Here is a 14,257-nt window from a genome sequence, read left to right on the forward strand (position 1 = left end):
AGTTTTCCAACTCCAAACTAGACAGTACAAGTTGGAAATCCCACCAGTTCTTTAAACCTCCCACATTTGTGTTAACCATGCCAATTATGGTATCTGACCCACCCAGGGCTCTGAGACCAGGAAGGGCACATAACCAGGAGTGTCATACAGGATATAAGCACTCCATCATGTGTCCTTCCCTGAAAACAGGCTATGTCCAGTCAGTTGTCTCTCTTTGGAATTTTTTTTTTTTTTGTATTTTTCCAAAGCTGGAAACAGGGAGGCAGTCAGACAAACTCCCGCATGCGCCCTACCAGGACCACCCGGCATGCCCACCAGGGGGCGATGCTCTGCCCATCTGAGGCATTGCTCTGCTGCAACCAGAGCCATTCTAGGACCTGAGGCAGAGGCCATAGAGCCATCCTCAGCACCTGGGCCAACTTTGCTCCAACAGATCCTTGGCTACAGGAGGGGAAGAGAGACAGAAAGGAAGGAGAGGGGAAGGGGTGGAGAAGCAGATGGGCGCTTCTCCTGTGTGCCCTGGCCGGGAATCGAACCAGGACTCCTGCATGCCAGGCCGACGCTCTACCACTGAGCCAACTGGCCAAGGCCAGAATTTTTAATAGACAACATGGAATGGATATAATAGCAGCAGCAGCTGAAGTTCTGAAAATGATGTAGAGGGAAGTCATGAACTAGAATTGGTCTGAAGCTATATTAGGGTAGAGGATAGGGTCTAGATACAGAGTCAGAATTATGAGAAGACAAGATAAACAAATGTTCTGAGGATGCTACAACCTTGACATCATGAGTAGAAGCTTACTGAGACAGAGAACAGACATAAAAAAGATTGCACCCATAGATTTAACTAAATCAAGACCATCTTTGTGGCAAATGGTGAATATCCTGAGGACAGTCATATACTTTTCTTCATCATAACCCCAGAACTCTTTAAATGTATCCAATAAGATTTGACTGAAATTTAATAATTCAATCAATGCATTTGCCTTTTTATCCTATGCTCCAATGAAATATCTTTTTTTTTAGCTTTTTTTTTTTTTTTGTATTTTTCTGAAGGAAATATCTTTTGACAGACTTTTGTTGCCATTTAATTCTTATATTGTTATGTAACTCTCTGTGAGTTGCACCTTGACTCTGCAGTTGTATTAAATCAGTGGTAGTCAATCTGGTCCCTACCGCCCACTAGTGGGCATTCCAGCTTTCATGGTGGGCAGTAGCAGAGCAACCAAAGTATAAATAAAAAGATAGATTTAACTATAGTAAGTTGTTTTATAAAGATTTATTCTGATGAGACTCAGAGACATGGACAAGAGTGTGGGGGTTATAGGGTGGAGGGGAGGAGAGGGAGGGGTGGGGGAGGGGAGGGGCACAAAGAAAACTAGTTAGAAGGTGACGGAAGACAATTGCACTTTGGGTGATGGGAATGCAGCATAATCAAATGTCAAAATAACATAGAGATGTTTTCTCTGAACAAACGTATCCTGATTTATCAATGTCACCCCATTAAAATTAATTTTAAAAAAAATTTATTCTGCCAAACTTAGCAAAAATCTGACATAAAGTACTTGGTAAGTAATTATTATTATATGCTTTAACTTGCTGTAACTCTGCTTTATAAATTTTATAAAGTAAAGTTACTTCCCTACTTTATAAATCACCATTACTGTGGAACCGGTGGGCGGTTAGAAAATGTTACTACTAACAGAGATACAAAAGTGAGCAGTAGGTATAAAAAGGTTGATTACCCCTGTATTAGAAGATCCATAGGCCAGAGCAGTGATAGAGACTCCCTTATACACTTATTTTCACAAATTCTAAAGTAGTCATTAAATGCTGACTGGTATATATATTATATATTTGCTTTGCAAGAGGGCCTGCAAGGTATATGTATAGTATATTTATTTCAGGACTGTATCTTCCATAGAGTATAGGACCCTTCACCTGTATACATCTAACTCCATCTCCCCTAGCACTTCCCTGAAGATGTTACAAATGTATACACTATTTGTGACTTTTCTTATCCTTTCTCATCTCCCTGGTGAAGCTTTTTCATCTCTTAAGTTCCATAAATTGCCCCTGGGACACAGACCTGGACAATTCTATTCACTTTGATAGTCAGAACTAGTGTTACAAAAAGATCTCTAAATATATTCCATTGTTCCTGGATATAATAATTCAGTTGTCAGGCAGAAGTAAAATGTTTTGTTCTGGGGAATCAATATATACAGCAATAATTTTTTTAATATGACAGATAGTTTTATTACTCAGCATGTACCTTCTAAAAGTGATTTACCTTTAGACAACACCATTATCCAATGTTTCAATATTATGGTCCAACAGAATTCTTTGACTAAAATAGTGTGATGCGGTACTTGTGAAATGTTTTCAGAAGGCAGAGTTGATCCACAAGAAAACCCACACTTGCATTTTGGTGGTATTTTGGCCATGGCTCAAGGTTGTGGGGACTTTTCTGGTAGCCTTCCCTTCTGTGGGTTCCTGCAGAACTTGGGTTTGCATGTACCAGGGCATGTCACTGCTCCCTTTGCTCAGTCTCGTTGTTTCCAACTTACTTATTCAGATGGCTTTTGGGCACATCCAGTGAAAAGCCAACCACAAAAATGAGCAGTTGCTGTTTATAAAATCCAGACATTGTTATATAACTTACAGGACAGCACAAGTGTGACATGTTGTTAATGTTCAGCTTCACCCAAAGCTTGAACACTTGTGGACAGCAAATGTGTTGCTGGGCTGTCCAGTTTTCCACCAGAACAGTCCTGGTAGAAGGAGAGACTTTATGAGCTGAGTCTACTGCGCTGAAGTTTATTGTGCCTGCTACATGCTGAGGTCCCAGGAGGCAGGGGTTTATGCCATGTGAAGAGACAGAGTCAGTTTTCCACAAAGAACCCAGGTGGGTTCTGCCATAATCTGGTGTTTTGAGGTATTTAGTTAGCTGTGTGCCTAATGTGGCATGGTGTTCACTTCAAAACACAAACGTGAACATTTCTGCTCTTGGGTCATTTATAGAACTAACTTTCATCTCTCAGGGAACATATTACCACACATAGAAAAACCATTTAAATATGGCAGGAATAACCCAACAAGATGAAATGCATTAAATATTAAAATAACCATAAATCCTTTGATTTTGTTTACCTATAAAATCTCATACAATGAATACCCCTATGTCTGTATTTATCCAGAGCTTATATAATTGAATCAGATGGAAATGTCTTTGGGTCCAATTAATAGGAGGTTTGAGTAGGAATGAGTTTCTCACGTAACAAAGAAACCTGGAAGGTAGTGCTATTACCATGTTGAATGATGGCTTCAGACATCATTTCCATATTTAAGTTAAGATGGCAGAAGGGAACAGCCATGGTTCTCTTTTTTAGTGGGAAAACAAAGTCTTTTCTGGATGCTCCAGAAGACTTCTCTTTCGATTTCACAAGCTAAAATTTGAGCCATGGGTGCTACATGGTTGGCTCAGTGGGTAGAACATCGGTCCAGCATGCCCACATCCTGGTTCAATCTCTGGGTAGGGCACATAGGAGAAGTGACTATCTGTTTCTCCCCCCCCCCACCTCTCTCCCTTCTCTCTTTCTTTCCCTCTTGCAGCCAGTGGCTCAATTGGTTCAAATGTCGGCCCCAGGCACTGAGGTCCGAGCATTGGCCCCAGATGGGGGTTGCCAGGTGGATCCCAGTTGGGGCACATGTGGGAGTCTGTCTCTCTATCTCTCCTCTTCTCACTTAAAAAAAAAATTGAACCCTGGCTACCCTGGTGGCAAGTAAAATAAAGCATAAGCTGATAATGATTGGCTTAGACAAATAATGGTTAATCACCCAACAGTGAGCACATTGTAATTCAAACAAAATTCAGGATCGTTTGGCAAAGAAGAAAGGCATTCTGGGTATTGGATAGGCATATGACCATGTCTGTTAAAATACCTTTTAGGCCAGCTTAAGTCTCCTTTCTAATTTCATTGGTCTCCCCCATCATTGCTTCTTTTTCTGGTTCTGCCCAACGAATTCATTACGAAAGGAATGATATTAACACCCAATTCAGAAAGTAGTATTGAGAATTAAATGCAAGTAAAATGCTTGTTAGAGTGGCCAGCCTGTGGCAAAGCACTGGAAATGTTAGCTATATTAAAATGGTCATTGGTCAAAGCTCAGACTAATTTGCTCTTGCTGATTTTTACATTTTTTAAGGAATTTTTACAGTTACATATGTTAGTTTATTGCTCTATTAAATGCCTGGGACTGTTGTGCTTCAAATAAATGTGTTTCTTGATTTAACACACATACTGGGTATCATAGAAGCATGCTCTTGGTCAGATGTTGGAGATTCCAAGATAAAATGATTGATAAGTTTGACAGTTTGAGAAAAATACATACATGCATAAGGAAGTTCATTTTGATGTTCATCGCATAAGAGTGGTTCAGCATGATTCAAGGCTAAAAGACCAGTTCTGTTTAAAACTTGATTTTAAGTCAGGGTTGCTGTCCAGATAAATATAAAAGAAGTGCTTCTGAGTATATATACCTGACACTTAGTAACCAATTAAAAACCGTTACCTAACATTATATTTTTCTGCCTTATTTTCTGTATGTAGATTCTACAAATGTTTAATCTTTATGTGTAGGAGGTCGATGCTACAGTATTTTAGAATATGAGCCCTAGAAAATAATAACAGAGGTCAAAGTCCTTTACATAAAGAACTAATACAAGTAATAATGATGAAAATGAGAATAGAAATAACTAATGGGTGTCAAGGGAAATGCCAGTACTGTGCAAAGGGCTTCACAGTCATGGTTTGATTGAATGCTGACATCCATTGTATGAGATAAATTCTATTATCCTCCCATTTGAGAGGTGAAAGAACCAATTATTTAGAAAGAATGTGCTAATTGTTCAAGATTACAAATCTGGCAAATAGTGTAACCAGCATGCAAAGCCAGGTCTATGTAAACCTAGCATCCAAAGTCTTATTTCCAATGATACTGTTTCCTCTTGTCGGTGTTTACTAATGACTTCAAATATTACTATTTGTTCAACAAATGAATGCATGAAATAAAATTGAAGTAGAGAGTTTCTAATGGACATGTTCTTGCCTGGTCACTAGTTTATGAAAGCCATGGAACCGTGTTGCTTTTATTTTTGTAAGACTCAAGAAGGCAGACACAGTGGGCCCTTCTTTAATGAGATAGCTTATTTTCTGAGGTGGACTGATTCCCATGCTTACCTTCTATCTCCCCACTTAAAGTTTACAATATAAGTAACAAGGGCTCTTAGTCACTTTCTAACAATGTAAAAAAAAATGGGTTTCATACAGAGAAATCAATTCTCTGTGGGACCTTTTGATTTCTTAATGTTTTTTTTTTTGTTGTTGTTGTTGTTTTTCTGTATTTTTCTGAAGCTGGAAACGGGGAGAGACAGTCAGACAGACTCCCGCATGCGCCCAACCGGGATCCACCTGGCACGCCCACCAGGGGGCGATGCTCTGCCCCTCCAGGGCGTCGCTCTGTTGCGACCAGAGCCACTCTAACGCCTGGGGCAGAGGCCAAGGAGCCATCCCCAGCATCTGGGCCATCTTTGCTCCAGTGGAGCCTCAGCTGCGGGAGGGGAAGAGAGAGACAGAGAGGAAGGAGAGGGGGAGGGGTGGAGAAGCAGATGGGTGCCTCTCCTGTGTGCCCTGGCTGGGAATCGAACCCGGGACTTCTGCACACCAGGTGGATGCTCTACCACTGAGCCAACCGGCCAGGGCCTTCTTAATGTTTTTATGTTCACCTCCATTCAAATTGTCCCATGATTGTGCTGTTTCTTCCTCCACCCAAAGGCACAGGACAGGACTAATTACCATGGCAACACGGGATTCTGGTTTCTATCAACTGTGAGTCCCTAGAAGTTGAACCAGCTCTGTTCACTGAGGGGAGACTGACCAGCCTTTGCCAGCTTCACTTGGATTACAGGAATGGCCTATGGTCTCCAGTGTTGGGAGTCCCTTTCCATTACATTCTGTAAACTCACACAGGTGATCTTTGGCTGAACCACGCTGATCCTGTTGCCTGCTACTCCTCACATCTGCAGGGGCTTCCCTGTCCTTCTGGAAAAATTCCAAATTCCCTAGAGAGGATTTCACTCCACCAAAGCTGTCTCTGCTTATCTCATCAGTTTCCCTTCTCACCCCTCCCCCGAGGCATGGTCCAGTCAGGATGAATGCTTCACAGTTCTTCTGGAAGGTTCCAGACTCCATCTTTTTCCGTAGCCTGCATCTCAAGTTCTTGGTTCCTGAAAACATTTGCCTCCCTTTACATCCATTTGGAGTGGGTGATTCTTTAGGTTTTTGCTTAGAAACTTCTTGCTCTCAGAAGCCTTCCTTGGTGTCTAGGACTGGGGTAAGCTCTCTTTCTCTGGGCTTTCCCTTATCTCACTGCTTAGTGTCACGAGTCAGATACCTCTTCGAAGAACTGTGTCTCTGTTACTCAGGCTCCAACCCTGTGACCTACCCTGGAGCCCAACGTACAGTAATTTTCCAATAAGTATTTGTAGAAGAAAAGGCATACTGATTAGAAGAAGAAAGTTGGGGGCATTTGCCAAATTACTTCAGGTTCAATAGATATCTCTGCCTCAATTACCCTGATACTTTGGGGTAAAGTGTGTGTGTGTGCATACATGTTAAACTGAAGTGATTGAAGTTTTTCCTGTCAATCTTTTCTTATCTAAGCCTACACAAGGTTTACTCAAAGGCCAGGGGACTTAGAGCAAATTTCAGCTCTCAAGGCACTCGGACCACTTGTATTAGTTTTCTACTGTTATGTGACAAGTGACCACAAAATCAGTGGCTTAACACAATACCCATTAATTAGCTCACAGTTCTGTAGGCCAGAGGTCCAGCATGACATGTCTGGGTTTTCTGCCGACGGGACAGCAAGGTTGAAATTAAGATGTCAATTAGACCAAATTCTCATCTGCAGGCTCCAAGCCAAAAAAAAAAAAAAAAAAAAAAAAAGAAGCCTCTCCCAATCTTATTCTTGGCAGAATTCAATTCCTTATGGTTGTAGGACTTGGGTCCCCGGTTCCTTGCTGGCTGTTGGCTCTCAGCTTCTACTGGCCTGTTCTGTTCTTTTCTATGTAGCCCCTTCCATCTTCAACCCACCAATGGTGTGTCAAATCATTTGTATGCTTTGACCCCCCCAACTTCCTTTTTCACTGTTAGCTGGAGAAAGCTCTCTGCTTTAGCCTTTTTAATTTTTATTTTATTAATTTTAAAATTTTTTATTGAATTTTATGAGGTGAATTTGTTAATAAAATTATTCAGATTCCAGGTGTACGCTTCTATAATTCATCACTGGTGTGGTGCATTGTGTGCTCACCACCCCGATTCAAGTCTCCCTCCATCACCACCTACCCCCCCAACCACCTCTACCTCCCCCCTTTCCCTCCAGCAATCCCCACACTGTTGTCTGTGTCCATAACAACCACATAATAGTGATAAGAACTGGTTTTGAGTGGAAGGAGATGTGCTCTCAGTCCTGAAGAGAAATTTTGCTTCCCGATATCACATTTGATATCACGCGTTGTGGAACTGGTCCAGTGCCAACATGAATGGGTGTAATTAGAGGCTGTTTTTTAGTTTCAGCCTCATGGTTCATGGCTTCCTTGTCCACTCCCTCTGATTGGTGCTGGACACACCTTTTACCCAACCCCTCATCCTTTTCCATCTTTGTCACTGTTGTCATTGTTATCGTTTTTATCCCTGCTGTCTGATGATCATTTATACTCTTTCAATGTGCTATGAGACTTCTGTCATTGATTTCCTTCAGTAACTCTTATTTAGTTACGACCATGCCCATAAATTCACTTCAGACCATTTGGCTCGTAAATAGCTGAGGATGTGATTGTCTGACTCTAAAGTCCGTTTTCTTCTTCTTGATATTTTACATGTGTCTTTGAGAATGTGAGAAAACCGATTCATTCAGAAGCATGTGTTGGGAACACAAGGATTCGAGCTCGGCGCCTCAGACTTCCAAGCTCACCCTTCAAACCGTTCATACGTAGTGTCAGCGACAGGAGACACATCTCACCTGCCTTCAGAGAAAGTGGCTTTTGTGGCAAACAACACATTCTGCATGTACTTCCTCTGTCATTCTTAGTTAATAGTGAACTAAGTGGCCCAATCATCTTAATAAAAACGGGCCTCTAAACAATGACTGGTAAACGTGTGTGAATCAGGATCATGTGTCCTGGTAGGATTTTTCTCCCTTCTTTTTTAAAATTGAGTTTCACTTTAACATTCTCAGTAAAGTGTAACAATAGGATGCTCTGTTTCAAGTTAGTCAGCCCAGCTGCTATGAAAATAATATGTTTGAGAAAATTGACTTGACATTTGATGGCCTTACGATTCTTCTGACAGGATATAATCAACTCATTAGGGAGGAACAGAAGCCTTCCTTGTGCTTACAGAATTTCTGGGCATGACTAGCATTCTCTCTGAGTGAAGTGGGTGGTGAGCTTCCAAGGAACCCTGGGCCCGCCACCTGGGGGCCCTCGTCACAGGGGCCAAGCTGACTTTCTCTGCCTCTGTCCCCTGTCCTTCATCTCATGAATGGAAAGCATAACTTTCTTAAGCCAACAATTTCTTCTTCTTCCTTTTTTTTTTCTTTCTTCTTCTTTCTCTCCCCTGAAGTCTAAATTTATAACAAGGACTTGGATTTTAAAAGATTCTCTCAGCCTGCCTTCTGTTCAGGAACAGCTGGGCCAGTTCTCTTGGGAAAGTGATTAGAAGTAAGAAGTGGCCATTGAGATTCCTGGTTCCTGTTCCCAGGCTTATCCTGCCTCCTCTGTGGGACTCTGAAGGGCTCCTCTCAATCTCTGCTTAGTTCCTTACTATAAAATTCCAGCTTCCCACTCCCTGCTGCTTTGCCTGGGCTATTCCCCAAACGGATGATGCGGAGGAAGGGGAAGGGAATCATTACTGACCTAAATCTCAGCTCCCTAAAACTTAGGAAGTGACCAAACATCTTTAGGCCACTTTTTACATTTTCAAAGTTGGACTGACAACAGGTGGCCATTTTGAAAAGATACTGTGCGTGTCAAATGAGGCCATATATAGAAAATACCTAACAGGGTTTTTGGCATGCCTCTTAAATTCTACATTTAGATTCATTTGCCTAGAACTTGCTGTAATTTCTTTAAGCCTTTCTATTCATTCAGTCAGTTAGGAAATATGTGCTTGACATGATGTTTTCTAAAATGCCTTATAATAAGATAATCATTTTAAATGTTAAATTGAATCATTACCATGATAATGATTTATACGCAGTTTATGATTTTCAGCTTACAAAGCTTTTTATTAAGGTTTTCTCAATTGTTTTTATTCACTGCATTATAACTTCCATCAGAAGAGGAAACTGTCTTTAATGTTACCACTGTTTCCTGAATATCTAGAATAGTTCTCAACACATAGAAAGCATTCCCAAGAGATACGCTGAATGAATGAACTAAGTAATTAACTAAATGTCCTTCCAAATATTTTCCAATCTTTGTGCTGGACTTCCTCCTGTATCCTTCCTACCAGGGACCAGCAAACTACAGCCCGTGGGCCAAATACTGTCTGCTGTCTACTCTTGTAAATAAAGTTTTATTTAAACATAGCCATGCCCATTCATTACATATTGTCTGTGGCTGCTTGTGCGCTGTAATAGCAAAGTTCAATAGTTGTCAGAAAGACTGTATGGATCGCAAAATGCAAAATACTTATGACCTAACACTTAAAAAAAACACTGGAGATCTCTGCATTTACCAGGTAGAAAGTGATATTTCCAAAGTGCAAATCTAATTATTTCCCTATCTTTACCTTAAGCCCTCAATGACTCTCAGTTGCCCTTCTGAAGAAGTCTCGGATTCTTCTGCAATCAAGTTCACGATCTGAATCCTGTCAGTCTCCGAAGACCTGTCTGCTCTCCTCTCAAACACGCATTCCTTCAGTCTGTCCATGGTACCCGACATTTGTATAAACTGTTGGCTGTGCTGAGAGCGTTGTTCCTTCCCATTTCTGCTTGGTACCCTCTCCGCGACTTTTTTCAAATTTGCTTACATGACATTTCTTCTAAAATGCTATCTCTGTAGTTCACTGACTAGGTGAGGAACTCCTGGTCTGTGGTCTAGGTACATTTGCACTTTTCCCATTACCTCACTGATACGCCCCTTGCAAAGGATGAAACCCGAGATCTTAGAAATTACTTGATTTTACCAGAGTCACTCTGTGGATACGCGAAAAGTCATTTAATTTTACTCTTTACATGAATTTAATTCATGGTATGTAATTTATATCTCAACCAAGATATAAATTGGTTGACCTCTGAAGGTCAACCCTGAAGAAGGGATATATTATTCTGTATTTTACTGACAAGGACAATAAGGCCACAGAAAGCACAGTTGGTTGAGTTAAGATTCGAATCAAACCCGAGCTGATTATAAAACCCATATTTAGCCACCATATGTTCATCCTGTCTGAGGAAATGGACCCTATGCATATCCTATTGTTTAATGTTAACAATGAGGACCAACAGAATCCCGAAGAGCAAGTGCTGAATCCTGAGCGCTTTGATGAAAAGCAAGGGAACGGAAGAGGGGAGCTCAGAGAGGGGATAATAATCCCTCAGTTGAATGGGAGGGTTGGGAGTCTTCTTCCTAAGGAGGCTGTAGGTGTGATGAGGCTGCATTATATCCCAGGGTGAGCTATAAAGAACCAGAAAGCTTAGAGAGGTTAACTGGTTTGCCTAAAGTCACACAGTTAGCAGGTGGATGGGCATCATACACTGAAGACTGGTTTTGAAGTTTACCCGTTTTCTCTTTGCAATAAATAGTATGGAAAAACAATCCCCTTTATTGTGGCAAAATTTATGCAGATTGTACAGTTAACTATTTAATGAAAAAAAAAAAACCTCTCAGCATGTTCTCATCAGCTAGGTGGTTTCTTGGGATAAGACAAAATACATCATAAGTTTTACCTCCTTAGAGAACAAATGTTCTTTTACAATGAATGTTGCAAGTGGCAGTGTTTCCAATGTTGCAAGTGACTATTTAAATATATGAATAGGTTTAAGCTGTTATAAGGAAAGTAAACACAGCTGGGATATTCGAGGACATAGATCCTGTAACAATTCTCTTCATCAGGAATGTTCCACATTCACAATCTTATTGTTCTCTATTACTAAGCATATGCATTTAAAAATAGATTCTCACTAAGTCTGTGAAGACTCACCCATTGGCTATTATGGTCTCAGATGTCCTTGGCACATACTGTTCTGATAATATAGGCAAGAGAGTTGTGTGTTCCATACAGGTCAGCCGGTTGATCATGGTGGTAGGTAGGTTACCCCCATTGAGGGATACAGTAGAAAGGGTTTGGTGTCAGAAGCCTAGAAGTAGGATATATGACCTCAAGAGATATTTTTGCACCTGTCAAAGCCCTTGCAAGAGGGGCTAGTACCTACAGAGGGCATTTTAGTTTCTGATGTCTCATTTGAGCCTAGAAAATTTGGAGATACATATTACTATCTCTCTTTTATAGACAAGGAAACGGAAGTTCCAGTGAGATTGTGTAGCTTGGCCAATCTCACAGAGATGTAAGTGCGAGAGTTGGCATTTGAATTTATGTCAGTCTGAAATTGAAGACAATGTCCTTACTGACCCAACCCATGGCCTCCCTACTGCCTCCGGAGTGCATTGACTTCAGCGGTATCCTGGGTACCAACACTCTGAACAGTATCATCAGTCTGGGATGGAAAAACCTGAATCAGTCTCCAGGCCAGAAGCACATCTTCCCTCTTGCTGTCTCAGGCCAACTTGTCTTTAAAGGACACAGCCTAGAAGAGGAAGAAACTAGACCTGGTCCCACCTCTGCCATTAGCTGTAGGTGTCCTTGGGAGAGGAAGTCACTCCATCTCTCTGAACTTTGATGGCTTCAACTTGTGGCATGGATTTACTACTAGCCTTCCCTTGCAAATGTCATGGAATTATAGTGAGTACGTACTAAATTAAGTCTCAGATGTGGAAGGATGGTAAAAACATGAGATACACTTGATTCATTCAGGACCATGACTCTGCACTGACTCAGAAATCTGAGGGATGGTGATGACCATCTCTCTGGTCCCCTTCTGTGTTTTATTTCTGTGGTGCCGTGCCCACAGCCACTGCTCCATGGCCACCATGTGGCATATGCTTTCAACTGTAAGCCCACTTGCAACATGAGAGTACAGATATTCAACTTAGCAGTATCAGAAGCTAACAGATTAATTCTACAACATTAGTAATTGACAATCCAAACTTCACAAGTGATTTTACTTTGAAATTTGTCTTATAAAACAGTTTGTAATCTGGATTCTTATTTGTTTACAAGTTTAAGGGTACTCACAAAGCATCTGAAATTGCATAAAAATTTTTGTCTATATGTATGTATCTGTGCCTTTTTCTGGGTGAAGACTTCAGAGTTTCTATCAGACTTGTAAAAGACCAATAAATCTAAAAGTTAAAGATTTGTTCTAGGAGAGTTTGGTTCATGACCATGTGACAGTCACCTACATTAGCATCTACAATCACAGCTGTTGCTTTTCTCTCTTAACCAATGGATCATTGAGTCTCACCTTCTGATATTTTCTAAACTCTAATTTTCCTCCAAGCCCACTTTTGTAGTTGAAATATTTTTCATCATTGTTGCCAGGATTATTGAAATGTTTGAAATGGTCTTCCTGTTTCCATTCTTGCTAATCTGAGCCATCTTCTTCAGTGGTGTCATGGTGACCTTTCCAAAACGTATGTGTAACCTGTTGCTACCCTAGCATTTTCAGGGCAAAGCCCAACCTCTTTATTCTCTATCATAGCCTTTGAGGACCCTGACTTACTGGCTCTGTTACAAATGTTCAGCATGTTTGTCCCCCTCCCTTCTATGGACCCTATGAACTCTGTTTTGGGTGATCCCACATTGTTATACTTTGAATTTACAGTTTCTTCTGTCTGGAGTAGCCTTTTGCCTTTACAGCTAACAAACTCCTTCTCAGTCTTCAAGGCCCAACATCACAATGTCACTTCCACAGGGAAGCCTTCTTTTCACCCCCATAACCCCCCAATAGTGAGTGATCCTTCTTTTATGCTCCAAATATCATTTCTCACATGCTTGTTTCTACCACGTTGTATCATTGTATTTTCTTAATTCTGTAGATGTTTTCTTTCCCTACTGATTCTGACCTTCATATTGTCAGAGATAGCCTGGATCAGCAAGACCAGCCATGGACAAAAAAAAAAAAAAAGAAAAAAAGAAAAAAGAAAAAAAAAAAGCTCAGAGGGCTAGAGTTTATAAATAAATGTTTGTTGAATAAAAATAAATAATTTTATGGATTCTTGCTGTATTGGCCAAGAGTTTGCTTAAGGCTTTAATCACTGTAAAAAAAAATAGAAGACTGAATAAAGAAGATGTGGCACATATACACCATGGTATACTATTCAGCCATAAGAAATGATGACATCGGATCATTTACAACAAAATGGTGGGATCTTGATAACATTATACGGAGTGAAATAAGTAAATCAGAAAAAAAAAACAAGAACTGCAGGATTCCATACATTGGTGGGACGTAAAAACGAGACTAAGAGACATGGACAAGAGTGTGGTGGTTACGGGGGGTGAGGGGAGGGAAGGAGAGAGAGGGGGAGAGGGAGGGGAACAAAGAAAACTAGATAGAAGGTGACGGAGGACAATCTGACTTTGGGTGATGGGTATGCAACATAATTGAATGACAAGATAACCTGGACATGTTTTCTTTGAATATTTGTACACTGATTTATTGATGTCACCCCATTAAAATTAATAAAAATTTATTTATAAAAAAAAAAATAATAATAATTTAATAATTAAATTGATGAAGTAGGCAGACTACAGGCAACAGGAAGTGGGACCCAGGGTCAGTATAGGTCAGTGTAAAGTTTTTAGCATGCTTGACACATCACACCTTATAGTGGTTGCTGCTTTGACCCATAAAATGGGTGTAGGTTGATCATTGTGTGTTGGAAAGAACTGGAGCAATGGATACAGGGTAGAATATGGCATTAAGAGTTAGGAACACTAGATCATAACATTAGCCCTGCTATCTATTCCTTATATGGCCTTGGCCAAATTGGTTCTCATCTAAATGTCTCAGTGTTCCTAGCGAGACAATGTAGAACCAGTGAATTAATTTCTCTATTCGCTTCTAGTAC

The sequence above is a fragment of the Saccopteryx bilineata genome, chromosome 3 (assembly GCF_036850765.1).
Source record: "Saccopteryx bilineata isolate mSacBil1 chromosome 3, mSacBil1_pri_phased_curated, whole genome shotgun sequence".
In the NCBI taxonomy this organism is placed as follows: domain Eukaryota; kingdom Metazoa; phylum Chordata; class Mammalia; order Chiroptera; family Emballonuridae; genus Saccopteryx; species Saccopteryx bilineata.